General features: G+C 42.3%; 1 protein-coding gene across 5 annotated transcripts in view; it reads left to right on the forward strand.

Annotated features, from left to right (window-relative positions):
• LOC148222153 (uncharacterized) overlaps positions 1-16,844 on the forward strand; it is a 123,850-nt gene that overhangs the window by 40,588 nt on the left and 66,418 nt on the right. For 3 of the 5 annotated variants that reach the window (XR_015806757.1, XM_088173169.1, XM_088173168.1), the window contains exon 3: positions 7,166-7,205. The gene's annotated coding sequence lies outside the window, so the exon portion shown is untranslated. Of the gene's footprint in view, positions 1-940; positions 1,800-5,878; positions 6,408-7,165; positions 7,206-16,844 lie in introns of those variants that run through there. The other 2 variants (XM_088173172.1, XM_088173171.1) reach the window with 2 other exon arrangements.

The following is a 16,844-nucleotide window of genomic DNA, read 5'->3' on the forward strand; positions in this document are numbered from 1 at the left end:
TCACTTGTACCTTGTGGCCAGTATGACTTCTAATTCTCTGGTCTATAATTCCCACAAAGTACTTGATTAACTTCTGAGGTATTCTGTATAACGTTGTCCTAACTCCTCAAAGCAATTTAGCAAGCCTTGCTGCCTTCACAGTATTAATGTTCTCTCAATGTTGCATTCTGATGATAAACCCTATTTTAAATAAATAAGCTCACAACACTGAGTATGCATTTTGATCGTACTAATACTGATCTCCCATGCATTAATATGAATGAGCAGGATTAGCATGGCAAAATTTGCAATTTCTCTAAGTGTTGGAAATCCGAGTCAGACTAAATGTTAAAATTTTGCCTTGGCTTGTTCATCCTTAAAGGGTTTTTTCTAAGTTATAGCCAAGCATATAAATGCAGTCAAAGGCCAAGAGCATGAAATATAATCTAGAAGTTTAAATTTTCATTATATTAGTCAGAGATGTGATAATTTGCCAGCATTTTTTATTTTTGTTTTCCCAAAAGGTTGAATTTGGGGTTGTTGGTGGGGAAAGTTGTTTAGATTTTGTAAATTTTATTGCTGATGGTGGTCTTGCTTTTTTTTTTTTTTTTTTTTTTAAATTGAAACACGTGTCAGGAGCTGGCAGGGTTCAGAGTGTGGGATGCATGTGGATGGTTCAGCCTGGAGATAAGGAGATGGAGCAGAAACTAATTTCCACCTTTACCTACCTGAAGTGTGGGGCATAAGGAAAGAGGAGCAAAGTTCATCTGGAAGATACAAACTGAAGGGCCATTAGCACCTTCTCACCTCATTCACTTCGTGGTTCTATGAATTAAGCAGTATTTGTGTGCTGTGCAGTGGCTCTAGATGTCCTTCTAGCATGACTTACAGAGCATCAGGAATGACAAATTGTCTGTGTCCCAAAGGCAGTGGGAAGGAGGATGTGCTGGGTGTGCTGTTCACAGCCAGACTGAGCTTTTCCACCCCAGCCTGCAGAATAACTCCTGCAAGGACCTGGACTTTCATGGATGTCTTGCTTTTATGGCTTGTGCATTCATTCACATTTTAAACCCCTTCTCAGAAGGAAACATTGGCCAAACTTCTGGAGACTGAAGTGACAAATGGTATTTTTTCCTTCTTCTCTTTAAAACATCCTTCGATAAAACTCCAGGCAGCTGCAGTCTCCTTGCCCAGGCAATTTAATTGTCAATTCTCTGGTGAGCCAAGCTGTCCCTTTTAGGTCATTGCAATGAGGAAACAGCTTTGTCAGAGCATCATCCCTCTCAGGTGAACGCCGTGGCATTGACAGCTCAGAAATGGAACAGGCTTTGCTAGTGCAGCTGTGTGTGCATCACTGCACTTCCCACTGCCCTGGCACTGATTTACAGGGGTTTCTCTGGCACTTGGGAGTTAATGCATATGGAGCTGGAAATTGGAAGGTACCACAAACTGTATTTGCTTCCTGAACCTCCTCTGGCTGATTTTTTCCCATGTCCCTTTGACTATACATTAACTTTTGTTATCAAATATACATCAAAGTAGTGTGTATTGTTATCACCCACAAATATTCTCTATCGTTATTAAACAAATGAGATGCAATTGCTGATAGTGGGAGTTGCCTAGCTGGAGAGAAAGCAGAAGACTAGAAGTCTCTCCTCTTTTTGTGTTTTGGTTACTGTGCTAGGGACAGTGGATAATTAGGACATGGATTTCCTTGACATCCCATCTCAGACTGTGCTGCCAGGAAGCACACATCTCCCTTGGGGTCTGCAGCAGAAGTAGAAACACGGAGGAAGACTGGCTCTCTGCTCCCTGCCCAGGTGACTTTGACCTTTTACTTGATGCTTTTAAGTTGTGATACTGCTTATCTGCAGGGCTGGGGCTGATCCTGGAACTGAGTATATGCTGGGGAGCCAGAGCTGTGCCACTTTTCCATGAGGGAGCAGAGAGCAGGGCGTTTAAAATTACCTTCAGGGGTACCGACTGTGTATCTTGTGTGTGGATGCCAGTGCCTGCTGCCTCAGCAAGGGGCTGCAGATGCCTTAAATCAATATATTGTGATTTCACCCCAACTGTGTCATTTTGACTTTCCACGTGTTTCTGCAGAACCAATTATATGCATATATATATGAATAAAGTCAACTTTCTAGGCTATTGCTGGCAGCTTAAGCTACTTGGAAATCCTATTTTCAGAAAGAAACAACACAGGAACAAGAAAATTCAGATGCTGAGATCTGTTCTGATGCTTCCAAGGAGTGTTGGTTCCTTCAGAAACAGTTTTGGAAGGCTCTAGGGTGGCACTGCTTATGCAAACCTACTAAACAAGTTTCTCCCTCACTGATTTTCTCCAGCGAGGAAGTGCTGCAGGCTTCTTTCCTGCTCTTGGAAGAATCAGCTGCTGAGAATGGCTGCTGTCTCCAACCCCTGTTGTTTGCTCAGGAGAATGCTGAAAGAGGCCTGTGAGGAGGAGGAGGGTGCATGTGGGACATCTTGTCTTTCTTCCTTTCTGACAGTCTGTGTTGGTGCTTTTGGGTTTTGCAGCAGCTCTCCTGAGTTCCAGGACTGCAGGGGAGTGGACAAGTGCTGCTGTCTCTTAGCAAAGCCCCTCTGGATGCTATGTAACTCTCCAGAGAGGAGTGAAATATTACAGGTGCCTTTAAACTGCTGAAGGCACCAAGTATTTGTGATGTTGACCACCCATGATGTTGTGGTTTGACACTGGACAAATGCCAGGCACCCATGAAAGCTGTTTGCTCATCATCTCCTGCTACAGCTGGGCAGAGGAGAGGGAAAACAAAATTAACAGAGGGTTCATGAGTTAAGGACTGGGAGAAAACACTCTAAGGGCAAAACTGGTTCCGATTTAAAGGTGTAGGGTAAATTTATTATCAACAGAGTCAGAGGAGGATAATGAGAAGCAAAATAAGTCTTTAAAACACCTCCCCCCCGTCTTCAGCCCACTCTCTCCACCCCCGAAAAAAACTGCCCGTGTGCTCTTTGGATTTTCTTCTTAAATCTGTCATCACAGAGGCATTACCACCCTCTGTAACTGGGCCAGCAGCACGTCCATCGTCAGAGCCATCAGAGATTGGCTCTGTCGGACATGGTGGAAGCTTCCAGCAACTCTCACAGAAGTCACTTCTGTGCTCCCCCTGCTACCAAAAACCAGGCCGTGCCAAGTCAACACACATGATTTTGTAAAAAAATCTTTGTGCTTTTCCAACATACAGAGAAATTCCAGGCTCCTCACTGCAGAGCAGCCCTGCCTGCTGAAAGCAACCTCTGTGTTTGAAGGCTCCCTGGCAACCAAGGTGGCATATCTGGTCACCTTTTCTTTTTAATACTAATTTAGCTTTGTAGTTAAAGGGAAATGCTGGGAAATGCACAGTGTGAGGCTTTAATGGTTTAGCCAGTGGGATTTATTTGCTTGCTCTAGCGGCAGGGAGCTCAGTCTGCAGGCACAGTGAGGTTTCTCCAGTTTCTTTCATGATGGGTCAGAGTTAAGCCCTGGGTTTCTCTGGCATTTGGGGACAGGGGACCTCCAGCACTGGTTGAGCTAGCAGGTGGTTTTGTGCTTACAGCCCATGCAGTGAGAAGTCAGGCATCTGTAAAGATTTTGGAGGGATAGGGGTACAGCAAAAATCCTGCATTGCCTCTGGGCTTACCTTTGCAATCCGTGACTCTGGCAGAAATCCCGTGGGACAAAATTCTCACTTTTTCTGTGGAGATTAACCCCACTGCAGAGAGGTAATGCTGCCCCTGTGCCTCCATCCCTCCTTCACTCTCTGCTGACTCAGTGATGCCAGACTATCTCCACATTTCCAGGCAAGGGGCACAAAAAGCAAATTTGCAGCTACTGTGGGGACAAGCCAAGCCTGCAGCAATGCAGATTTACCAAATCAGGGTGGCAGGGCAGCTCCCAAACTCTTGAGTCTGTTAGAAGAGTCTCTCCATGTCCTCAGGAGGATCCATAATCGTGAGGGAGACTTTGCTGGTGGAAGCCCAGCTTCTCAGAAGGCTGATGTCTCTGAGTTATGCAGCCTGTTCCCCCTCTCCCCTTGTCAGGACAACCATAACCTCAGCTGCTCATTATGAGGAGTGTGTGTGTGACCATGCAACCAGAAAAAGGCAATTTGGGATGCTGCTATTCAGACAGCACTGCGTGAACTCAGGAAATTGGACCATGGGGTGAGAAAGCAAAGCTCTTGCTCAGTGGGAAGCAATGGGGAATACAGCTTAAGGAAAGAGGAAAAACAGGTAAAGAGTCTGTTATTTCCTGGCACTGAATTCCTGCTGAAGAAGCAGAGCTGAGAGCATGCAAAGTGGTCACGACCAGGTGCAAAAACTTTCCAGTTCTTTGCTTTTCTGGAAACTGCCTAATTCACTAATGACATGAGGATAGGGGGAAACACTCTGCCTTTCCCAAAGCTGAGATGAGTTTTGTGATACTTGATTGCAATTTTCAACTGCTCTAAATATTAGTGATATTTGGAGGTAAGATGGTAACATTTTTCAATAGAGTGTTTTTAGACAGCAAACAGTAAAAAATAGCATATTATTAACTAGGTACTAATATGAATGGACTATCAGATAAAATTTTCCAAACCCTGACATTTATGAGCATTGTTAAAACATATGCAAGCTGGAAGCACCCTTGAGAATTGCAGTTATGCTTCCACCCTCCCTTTCTTGGAAGGGCTGTGTGTGCCTGGGTATCAACAGCAGTTCAGTAGAGGAAAAAGTTGCCATTTTGGTGCTGCACTGACATCTGGGGAAGAAATGAAACAGGGTGCTGCAGGTGCCCAAGGGCAGGGAGAGCAGGAGAAATGCAAAGTGTGCTGGGCTACATGTGCTGGTGTCTGTAGGTGCTTTGCTGTGCTTTTTCCTCCTAATCAAGGCTGTTGTTGGTTTGCTTCAGGCTGGGATTGAGGGTTTGTGTTATATGAAGAGGAGAGTGAATTTCTCTGGATTATAGCATACAATGTGAGTGGAGAATATGCAAGCTCACACAGGGGCACTGCAGCAGAAACCAGGATAAAACTGGTTTTAATCCTCAATCCCAGCACTACTCCCAACAGCAAGGAATGTGGGGGGAAAAGGGCACAGAGATTTTCAAGCCAATTGAAGTTATCCAGATGCTTCATTCATAGCATGAAGGGTTTCTACACCCCCAGTATAACCAGTGTGAAGCTCAAAGGAGCAGCAGCCTGGACCATCTTCCTTTTTTATTGTGCTTAACAGCAGTAAAAACCTCACAGCAAGAAAAGGGATTTGCATGATGAAACCTTAAACAACTCCAATTCTTTAGCTGGAGGGGTACTCTGGATTGTAATGAGATCTAAATTTTAAAAATCCAGTTTATACTTAAGTTTAATTTTAATTAAAATGTGCTTTTCAAATTTCTACTGATATCTCTCAGGTGGATCATGAAACCCTGGAAAGAGCACTCTTTTTGAGCACTTTTATAATTGTTAATCATGCTGACAAATTCTTCCAAGTTGTTATTGAATGGGTTCATAAAAGTAGCCACCTACATGAACGTGGGATCTAAATCTCATCTGCTGGAGAGACTGGAAAAATTATTCCTGATCTGAATGGGAACAGCTTTGGGCAGGTGGAGGGACTGCTGCTCTGGGATGCACATTGCTCAATGCTTGCTCATTGATGATTTTGCTGCCAGGGCTTTTTGCTTTAGGTGTATGAAATCAATCAGTGTATGTGATGCTGGCAAGAATTTTAGTCTGAATATGGTCACCCAAAAGTGATTTTGCTATGTCTCATTCTGTGGGTTTTCAGAGGTGCTTTTTAGAGGTATGAATTTACTGTTTGCTGTCTGTGCAAACTGCATCATCTCTTGTGCAAAGCAATCCCAGCAAACTGATGGAGGCTGATAGAGGCAGAAAGCAGATGAAGCAAAGCAGTTAAGGATAGACTCATTTTCCTCCACTACTTATAAATTCATGCCAACATCCTGCAAGCATCTCACACGATTTCAGTTCATGAGCTCACATGGCATTAATCACAGAGCCTTTCACTGTGTCACCAATACATATCACAGGAAGAATAACAGCCCTCTTAATCAGCCATCATTCCATAGGAACCTAGAGCCTGTCTACTCAAGAGAGTGAATATAATTTTTTTTCTGTCTTCAAAACTGCAGAGAAGAGAGAAGACTATTGGAAGACCTGTAGGAGACATTGCTCCTGTGGAGGGGCAGATATTTATTCTCAGAGAAGCTGCCCCCAAATTGTCTTAAGTAACTGGCAAAAATACCTACCCAGTTACTCTCTCATCATTGTATTCAGGAGGATTTCATTAATCTGTGGTGTCAGGCTCTAAACATAACACAATTATCAAGACAGAAATAATGTCCTATTTCAGATAATATCCATTACACTTCTGAATGTAAAATCTGAAGCTGCTGAGAGGTAAGGAACATGTGGCAATTATGTAGTGAATCTCTTTGCTACTGGAAAGATTTTCTTGTTGGGTTTGAGAGGAAATGTTTGTTTAGTTCCTTTAATCTGCAGATGCTGAGTTGTCTTCAAGTGGGAATAGCCATTTCTAGTTGCTTTAGAATTTCAAGAAGCATTTGATCCAGAAAGGTACTAGAGATAAATTCTCTGTGTTTCAAAGTGTAGATAATTCATCACATGCAGTAGGAGACACCACTGTTGCTCCCTGAAGGATGAGGCAAGGCTATCAGAACATCATCCAGGGATTTGAAAACAGACATTGAAACGTATTTGTTCTGTCACTTTTGAGGAATATTTGATGAAGCTTGTTTGATTTGATTGTTTCATTACTGTGTGAGCTCGTTTATCTGATTATGGTATTGGCCACTTTCTCATTGTATTGAATTTTAATAGTCCCAAGATTAATTAGATGTGCATAAAGAGCAGCTGCAAGAGATGTGAACCTTTTGTTCTGGATTTTTTTTTCTACTGTTTTGAGAAGAAAGAGATGAGAGATAACTGAGTGCAATCAAAGTGCAGTCATGCTCTTGATTAACAACATAATTAGTTAAAAATCTGAAAGTTTTGCAGGGAATAGCTGCACTTGATATTAGGGCTCTGAACCGATGAGAGAAAAAGTCCATGTTTGGATTTTTAATTGTGTTTTATTATTTATAAATATGATTGAATCTTTTAATAACAAAACTTGTCTTTTTTTTTTTTTTCAATAGGAAAATCAGTTACTAATCAATACAAAGACAAACGAGGAAGGTATGTTGGTTTTACTGCTGTTACATTTAACCCCAAAAGGGAAAGTTTGGTCCTCACAGCTATTTTGCAGCTGGGTTTGCTCCAGTTCTCTTAACGTGCACCCAGTTCAATGTGTGTGCATCCAGTTTAATGTTTCATGGAGATGCAGACAGAAAAGGGCTTTTCTTTAATCTGGGGGTTAGGACCTTCTCTTTGAAAACTACAACTTAGGTGGATGCTTTCAATAGGAGCAGATAGGGATGGTGCAGGCAGGAGAATACAGACCTGGGGTGGAAGTGGCTGGGGATGTAAGGGAGGCTGTTGTCATTTTATCTAAGGGTTAAAATGTATACCTTGTCTTTTTTTTACAAAAAGCCTATTGTTTTTCTTATTTAGCTGTTAAAATAATGAAAAAAAAATCTCTCAGGCTAAAACTGGTAAGAAAATAATAAGGTTTTAATGAAGATTTTTCTGATAAATCCTCCTGTTTTAATGAAAACTGTATTACCAATTAACATTTGAAAATACCTGTATTCACACTGAGTAAAAATTATGTCTAACATTTTGTATAAAAAATGAAACAACAACAAAAAAGAGCATTTTGAAGGTTATTATTTGTGAATATTCTGTTTACTTGCCAAAGATAACATGCAGGATAGAGAACTGTGAGTGATGTCTTATTTACATTTCATGTAATTATATGCTTTTACTTCCAGCTTTAAACAGAATAACCTTTAAAAAGTCCTTTAAGCCTGTGGGATGGCACAAACATGATAGCAACAAATCTTTATGAGCTCACAAAATATGTGTTTGCTGTTCTAGAAGTTCATGATTCCAGATTTAAGTATCTCCAAAATACATCCTGCATAAAACTCTGAATTCCGTTGGTGCACCTACAAGTTTGCAGTGCTTTCCTTAGAACCACTTGCCAGTTTTAACTTATCAAATTCTACTTCGCAGCACTGCTGAGAATCATAAAAAATAGTAGACTAGAAAGTTAGCAAACTTATTTTGTCGTGCAAGGGAAACTTATTTTCAACATCTGGAGAAAAACCATCTCAGCAATAATTACTTCCTCCAAAATTTTGATAGTTTTTTAAAATTAAAAGTAGTTTGATTTGTTGCTGTTGCTGTTCCTGGCATTTTCAGTGCCTATAAATCCCAAGAGGTTTCTTGGGGCACAGATCCATCCTTTTCCAGCAGAGACTTGGGGAGGGCAGGAGCAAGGATTTGGGCTCAGGAAAAGCCACACCGGTTTGATTCTGCTCTGGTGTTGTTGATGCTTTGTTTTGAAGCCTTTTCTCTACCCCAGTGTGCTGAAGCACAACACAGAGGGCTTGTCCTATTCATGCTGAATGTCTGATAATTAGAAATTAGCTGTGCTTGCATCTACTTCTTGGTGGGCTCATAAAAATTCCTTTTAACTCTGAACAGCCCCTCAGTATGCAGAAATTCTTCAGTGCACCATCTGCTCAGGGCTTGTGGGCATCTGCAAGTTACCTTTCTGTGGCAAGGATATCTGTGAGCTGAGTGTCTGCAGCATCCCTAACTAGCTGAAACATTTCAAAGCCGACTACTGGTGAGAATGCAAAGGGGATTCTTGCACAAAATGAATGTGTGCTATGAAATAAATTACTGGGACAGACTTGCAACTGTTTACCTTCTGTTAAGCTTGTTGCTACAGAATTAATTTTGGAAACATGGTAATTTCATTCTGCTAAAACTAATGTATGCATGGGATGTGTTTTTAGAGCTTTAAATCATCGGAGAACACTTACTTTTCTTAATTTATCACCTGATTTCTAAAAATTTTAATTTGTAGTTTTTCTACTGTGCAATCAAAAACTTATTATTGAAGAAGCTGTCACTCAAAACATCCTCCTTCCCTCTTGTGATGTGCAAAATGAGTTCCCTGTCAAATGTGCTTGTGTAATTCACTGGGATCAATCCTGTCCCGGATCTGATCCTGCTTTCACAGCTGTAAGGCCTGAGATATTCCTCTGAATATTCACTGCAAATTATCTGATCAGCTGTTATCCAGCCTCCTGTTGGCAAAACCAGAATGTAACAACTGTTGGGTGGATTTACAGTTGGCTGCTAAATAGCCTCCTTTTAAAATTGTTGTCCTTAAAAAGTAAAGTCATGTAATGCAGGAGCAGAGCTGAGCTGAGGAGCCCTGACTGTAAGGCTCTGAAAGGCCCCTCTTACACTTCCCTTTCATCAGGCAGAGAGAACAGATCATTTGAGCTCTGTAATCTGTTGCTGTTGATAGCTGACCTAATTTCTGAGTGCAGAAATGGCTTAGTAGCAATCCCATCTCTTTGATAAAGGAGGTGAATAGAAGTGGTGTGTTGCTGAATGGCCTCTGCCAAGAAGGTCAGCAAGTTCTTAAGGGAAATGTTTGATAGATGCTACTAAATGTATAAGGCTCTTGCCTATTGCTTATTGACAGATTCTAAAATGAAATTATTTTCTCTTAAGCTTGAAGGTCATTTCCAATATGTGTCTTGCACTAAACTCAGGATCACTTCAAATTAAATGCCAAGAGTAGAATCAAAAATCTTGAAAATCTTCGTATGCTGCAATTACAAAAAACAAACCAATAAAGGCAGCACATTTAACGAGGCTCACAAATGTCAGAATACAACTTCAGGACATATCCACATCCATGACTAAGACTACTCTGTGCATGCTCATATTGCACAGCTGATAGACAGAGAGGCAAATTGAGCCTCACTGACATCCTTTATCTATTTAAAGTAATTGCTTCCAATACATTGCAGGGGAAAAAGCAAAGTGGATGTATAATTAGACATATCCCTCGGTGGAAAGTCAGTCTATAGGCTTGGATGTCTCTTTATTTTTAACATCCCCAATGCCATCTGGAGGTTATTCTAACCCCCAAAAGTAAGGCAGTTCTAAAGCAGCTTCAACGGGGGTGGGCCCTGAGGTTCAATTATCATGCCTGGTGTCATGTCATAACTCATTAATTTTCAGAAATATAAATTTTTAATGTAATACAGCAGGCATAAATATTTTTGCGATTTGATGGGGGAGGGATTAGAACACAATGGGAACAGAGCTGTACTTGGAGTGGCCTTTCTGGACACATGGGTAAGATGTCTGCTCGTTAAGGGAGCAGCCAGCTGCCAGCCATGGCTGATTGCATTGCCTTGTGTCTCTGGGAGGTATTTTTCTCTGATTCTACAAGCTGTAAAAATAGCCCCCGTGAGTCTGGGTTCAGACTTCTGCCACATTTGCACATTCCATTAGCGAAATAAGACATTTGCTATTACAGTACAGAAGGTAAAATAGGGTAATGCATTTTGCTTTAGTTCATGTGTATACACTTCTAGAACATGCCCCACAATGTTTTCAGTGGCTTTCTCTGTGTCTATTCCACTGCCCCTAATCATCCTCTTATCCTGCTACCCATTCCAAGGAAGCTGTAAGATGCTAAATTTAATCTTACTGTGTTGGATTTGGGAAGTCCCAAGAGATATTTGGAGATTCCCTGTTTCTTGGCTCTGTCCCTGATACCTCCACAAAGATGTAGACTCCTTTCCCCCTGCTTCTGCAGCTCCCTGTAGATGCTCAATGCACTCAGCAGTAATGGACATGGGACAGATGGCCTGAGGGACAGTCCAGTGCATGTCACCAGGGGTCTGTACTCAGCCTTCCTGCCCCTTGTGCCTCATGGATGGTGTTTCTAGCAAAGAGCCTTCAGAGCTGCAGCATTCATGGGTCAGCTCACCTTCCTTTCCAATGAGACTGGTGACTTGGAAAGCTCTTACTGAGACTGATAATGTATTCTGGAAGATGGATGGAGAAATTCTTGCTATGCATAATACATGTTTCCCCCCAAGGACAAAGCCTAAAGTAATTCTACTAGGATGCCAATGATGGAAATCTGATGGAAATTCCCACCTTGAATTCAGATCCACAGGGCCATTTAGCAGCTGGAGACTCCGGGAAGAGGGAAGGCTGGAATTTCCTGGTGAATATTATGCTGAGTGCTGCCAGGATGGGGTTTTGGGGCAAGATGGCTATAGTGCAGTGTCTCAGCTGACTGTGGGACTGGATTCAACCCTCTTGGGACCTGCAGCCTTCTGTGGTGCTGTTCAGTGGCTGTACCCAAGCTCCTCTCTGATTTACCAAAACCTACCTGCCTCTTGTAGGCAGACTTTGAAAAAGTGAAGGGATAATCATAACCAGACAGCTGTAAAAACTTCCTAGTGAGCAATATAATACTTGAGTAGTCAGAGGAGGTGGTTAAGGACAGATGAGACTTCTCAGAGGCCGGGTTCAGCTGTTCCTGCCCTAGGCAAGAAAATGTATGAGCTGGACCTGTGAGTTGCCTCCCAGCCCTGTTTCCTGTGGTTCTGTAGGTCTGTCCTTTAGGCTCACATGGCACTGCTGGTGTTCCCAGGTGGTCTCTCAGCCTTCAGGGGCTCCTCACTCTGCTCAGCACAGGAGCACTTGAGAGCTGCATGGCACGCTCATCCTGAGGGGTCTGCCCAAGTCAGAGATGCCTTAAGAGGCAGAAATGCAAACTGTGTAAGAGTAAACCAGGAGAAATTTTCCATACAAATAGCATGCCCAGGACTGAGCAGCCTGGTGGCCCTGTGTCCCTCAGCACAGGATTAAAAGCTGTCCTTGCAGTGCTGTGCAGCAGGGCAAGGTGAGGGGTTTTCAGAGCAGTAGGGGCTCACAGTTCCCAACCCACTGCAAGGCAGCAGTTTGAGGACAGCAGGTGGGATGGAATTTTTCTCATCCCACACCCAGAGAGCACTTTGTGGGACAAGAAGAGCACAACGAGATGCAGCACCTTTTTCAGAAAAACGGCAGGATCCACAAACTGGCCGCTTTTCTTGTGTTCAGTCACCAGGATGAGCAACTCACTCAGGTGTCAGCTTTTGTCCCCAGAGTGGCTTGCCAGCCTGTGAATGGAATTGCTGATTTACTCCCACACAAGAGTATGAGTTTCTGTGCCACAAAGTGTCAATGAGCACTAATTAGCCCAGTTCATGTGCAGTGACTTTAGTTTGATGCCAAGGCCCATTTCCTTTGTCCTTTATAAATCCTCTTCATGTTGCCAGGGCTCTTGTCATCCTGCCACAGCCCCACCAAAATAGTCTCTCCAAGCTGTGCTGTTGCTGCCTGCCACATGGAGTTAGTAATTCCCCTTGTATCACCCCAGGTTAGAAAGCCTTTTTGCTTGTCTTCATAACTTCTATTGCAATAGAAACACACACGTTCACTGTCCCCACCATGGTGGAAAGAGAAGTTGTATTGGTTTGGTGAGAAATGCTGCACACATGGTTGGGCTGTAATGAAAGGAAACTGCTCTTTCCAGGCTGCTTGGATTCCAGACTTTGATTCACCCTTGCTATGCTGGACAAAAGGTTTGTGTGCAATCTGACATCTGGCTACAGGTAGTTTCCTAACGGATCTGTGACTTGGGTCAGGAAAACTCTTTGGTTCTTTGCTCTTTTTCTGGTGTCTGTTTAAGTGGACTTTAGGGTGCAGATATAATTTTTTATTTTGTTTTATTTTCCTTGGCCACCAGTACTGCCAGAAGTAAAATAGTTTTTGATGAAAACACTGATTTGAGGCAGGCATTCTAAGACCAATGTCAGGCTGCTGCTGGCACCTAGATTCAATTTTACCTTCTATGAAATACAGATTTCATAAAATGCTTCACGACTTCTCTGAGCTGTTTCAATTATCTTAAATCAGTTTTGAGAAAATATTTCATCATCTTCAGTCAGTCAATTTTCTTGACTTTTTGACCCTTAAATCCAATCTGTTGTATCCAAATTAGTTGGCACAGAACAAAAATACAATACTGGCAAATTAGCTGCCTTATAGAAGCAGTGGGCAAAATTCCTGCTTGCAGTACAAATCTGGAGCAAATTTAATGGCTTTATGCCAGATCTGAACTGAAAGCAAAAGGGGGCTGTTTATTTTGATGCCAAATTATATATAAATGTTGTACAAATTGTGTCCTTGCAAGAACATCACTCTTTCTACAGACACAAATATTTACATGATGACTATATAGCAGAGAACCTGTGGCACTAAACTTTCAGGCATTTGTACTGGAACAGCCACTTAACACACTTTGATTCTAAATGATGCCCTTGTAAGTCTTTGCACCTCATTGTTTTTATGGCCAACTTGTCATTTTTGTAGATAGCTATAAATATGACCATAATGTATCTACAAGGACATAGTAATTAAATATATAATTAATTTTAAGACTGTGCAGTTTAAAGTTCCGTTCAAACTGTAGGTGATGTGATATTACATTTCAATGCTGCTTTCATTAAAGATATTACAAGGAAAAAATCACTGAAAAGCCTCTGGCTACCTATTGGGAAAGGGGGTGTGAATTTTATTGTCCATCTAATTACTTGGCTGAAGACTCTGAGATTTAAAATCCCATTTCCCACCCCAGTAGGGATGTTAGATATTGTTTTCTGGCCCAAATCCAAGCCAAAGAGTGAGTTTCTGCATACCAACATGCCCCTGCTGCTACAGCTCAATGTACTTCTTGCTTGTTTGTCCTGAAAACGTGGTGTAGTTTTGCTTTTGCTGTCTGCTCCAAAGGCAGGTGGTGTGACAGAGTGATAATGAGTGATGTTTTGCCATTCCTCAGAGCCTCTGCCAGGCAGCCCTGGTAGGTGCAGATTGGTAGCCTGAGGGTCTATAACTCCACCAAGCCATTACTGAACTTTTGTGGTCACTGGGAGCCAAAGTGAACCTGGTGTGCAAGGGTGGGATGCAGCTCAGAGCTGGCTGTGGGCTTCTGTATTGTCCAACAAACTCCAAAATCCTCTAGAAAAGCTCTGTATGATGGAAAATTCACATTGCAGGGAAAGCCCCCTAAGTATTACTGAGAGAAAAAAAAAGTCCTGTTTTAAATCAAATTTATTAATTGTCTCAAAGACAAAATGTGGGAAATGGCAGTGTCAGCTGTGTGAGTGTTGTATGGGCAGCTCTGAACTTCTCTAGCTCCACCCATGGACCAGGTGTTGCATCCAAAGGGAGAAATCTGTGGGGAACAATGCTGCAACTACCTTGGAGATCCTTGAGCTCAGGGCAAGGCTTGCATCTCATCCCTCATTGTCCAGAAAAATCTGTGGGATTTGCTGTGCAGATCAGCACAAAATTCCCAGAGATACAAATATTGTTTTGCCTTTTGCCTGTGTGAGGTGCAGGCATTATGGTGGAGATCTGGTCAGGGAAGTCGTTGGGACCTGGAAGTCCCAGCATGAGGACTGATTCATAAAGAAGCAAAAAACACAAAACCAATAGTGAATTAGACAACAAGGAATGAGACAATAAGCATTTCACGTTTTACAGTAATTTATTGAACATTCAAAGCTCTTAATTAACTATATGAAACAAGCACTCCTTCCCCCTCCCCACCCCCCCTTTCAATATTGTTTCTAGAACAAAGCAAAGGTGTGAAATTGGTCTGGTTCTTCTCAGAGGACTAAGGCAAATTGTGTAAGATATATTTAAATCAATTAATCTTTTCAGATGGGTCGTAAATCATGTCATCAATCTATTTGATTCTACAGGCATAATCCTTAACATGCAGCTGTCTTGTGCAATAAGCCAGGGAGATGCTCGGTTGCATTCAAGGGAAATAAATTTAATTATAGACACATCATAGAGTCAAACATTTCCTGAATGTGGAATTCAATGTCTTGTCAGCCTTCCAGCAGAGAATACCATCAAACTTTTATAGGGAAGTAGACTCTGTCCTGAATTAATATGTACTGGCAAGCACCTTAACCAGAAAACGACTTCCTCTTTTTTTTTAACATTTTTTAATTTAAGGTTATTTTTGTCTTCAGTAGAATTGTTCACAGCAACTGAGAGTGCAGTTATTACAATGTGTAAGAAAAGAAAGGGATGCAAAAATCTACCTGGTCCACATGGCCATAGCACCACAATCAAAATACTGAAGGGAGCAGAGGGACTGGAGATGTGCAGAGGTGCAGCAAAGCATTCACAGCCCATGTGCGTGGCCAGAAAATCGATAATTTGCTGTATTTAAAGCCTGGTTGGTCCTTTTGGTGCTGATTGTTACTCAGCAGTTCTACCAAGGATCTCAAACGTGGGGCTGATGCCACTGGGATTTCTGGGACTGGGACAGTGGGGCCAGAATCACCCAGTCAGTCATGGCCTGGTGTGCAAAGAGGGATGAGGACCCTGCTGAGAGGGACACCAGGGGTGCAGGGAAAGCAGCCCTGGGTGTCCACTGGGAGCTTGGAGCTCCTGTGTCCAATGCAGCCCCAGGTGAGCAGCAGGGCCCTGTTAATGCTGGCCAAGCACATCCCAGGGCATGTGGAGTTACTACAACACGAACAATTCTGTATTTCTCTTTTATTTACTTGTTCCTGTAATTCGGTGTTGTCTCCTCAGCTGCCAGTTCCTTCTGGATTCCTTTAAGAGGAATGATTGACAGGGTTTTTTACTGTATGGTTTATTTTTTAAATTTTTCATTACTTCAGGTTATACTAAATATTCCATAACTTATAATGGAATATTCTGTAGCAGATGTTTTAAAGGAATTTTATGCTTGGAAAATTATGTGAAAAAGGGCAGAATGAAAATATCTTGAAATTAGTAATGATCCCTCCCAAGACTTTCTCACAATGTTTCAGTTAGGGGTATGTGAGCTTTTTATTCTTTAAATAATTGGAAAAAGTGTTTTCATTGTTCTTCCAGCGTTAGAGTCCAGCAGTGAGCATCAAAGGTGAGATGCAGCAGAATTCCAAGGTATTCACAGAGGCTGACCAGTGTGGTTTTATGTTCTCAAAAGAAGGCAGCTGTACTAGTATATCATGTATCATAAATTTGTAATGGCAGAAAACTGTTCTTTTAATAGCTTCATTTAGTTCAGAATAAATTTTTAATCTTCACTTTTTGCAGGCTTATTTGTTATTAAAGCCAGTTTCACACTAGTTGGGGAGTTTCAGGGCAGCTTTGGCCCCACTCAGGGCAGGGGAGAGACCCCAGAGTCACAGCTGAAGAGCTGCCTTGTCCTGCACACAGGTGGGAGGGCAGCAGCTCCCCTGCCACCACCCAGGTGTGGCTGCAGCACCTCTTCTGCCACAGCAGCTGAGAAAAGCTGATAAAAACAAGCAAGCCCAGCAACCCGGGGCAAAGCTCAGGGGAGGAAAAGGCCACATTTTGTACAGGGTGTAATTCCTGCTGCATCACTTTCCCAGACAGCCTACCAACATTATCTTTTCATATTACATTTTAATTTTGGTTGTGGCTGCTTTTTCTAAATGCCCTTTAAATATGCTTATAATGCTGAGGAAGGGTAGGAAATAGAGAGAGGTAATTACCTGTTCAACCCTCCACTGCAATCCCATGCATCATCTGGAAAAATCTGAGTTGAAGTCAGAGGAAAGGAGAGCCAAAGCACTGCTAATTGGCTTTCCTGAATATGTAGCATGTGTCAGGTAAAATTATTTCATCTGATATCTTGTTAATTGTTTCCCATTTGTGTACCTGGGGTGCTGGCAGAGCAGGTGGAGACCAGAATCCCACCTGTGTGTGCTGCCCATGCCATGGAAGAGAAACAGCCCTGGTCCCTGAGCAGCATCAGGAGCCATTGTTTTTAGATGGCATCTT

The sequence above is a fragment of the Sturnus vulgaris genome, chromosome 14 (genome assembly GCF_052056855.1).
Source record: "Sturnus vulgaris isolate bStuVul1 chromosome 14, bStuVul1.hap1, whole genome shotgun sequence".
NCBI classification, from domain to species: domain Eukaryota; kingdom Metazoa; phylum Chordata; class Aves; order Passeriformes; family Sturnidae; genus Sturnus; species Sturnus vulgaris.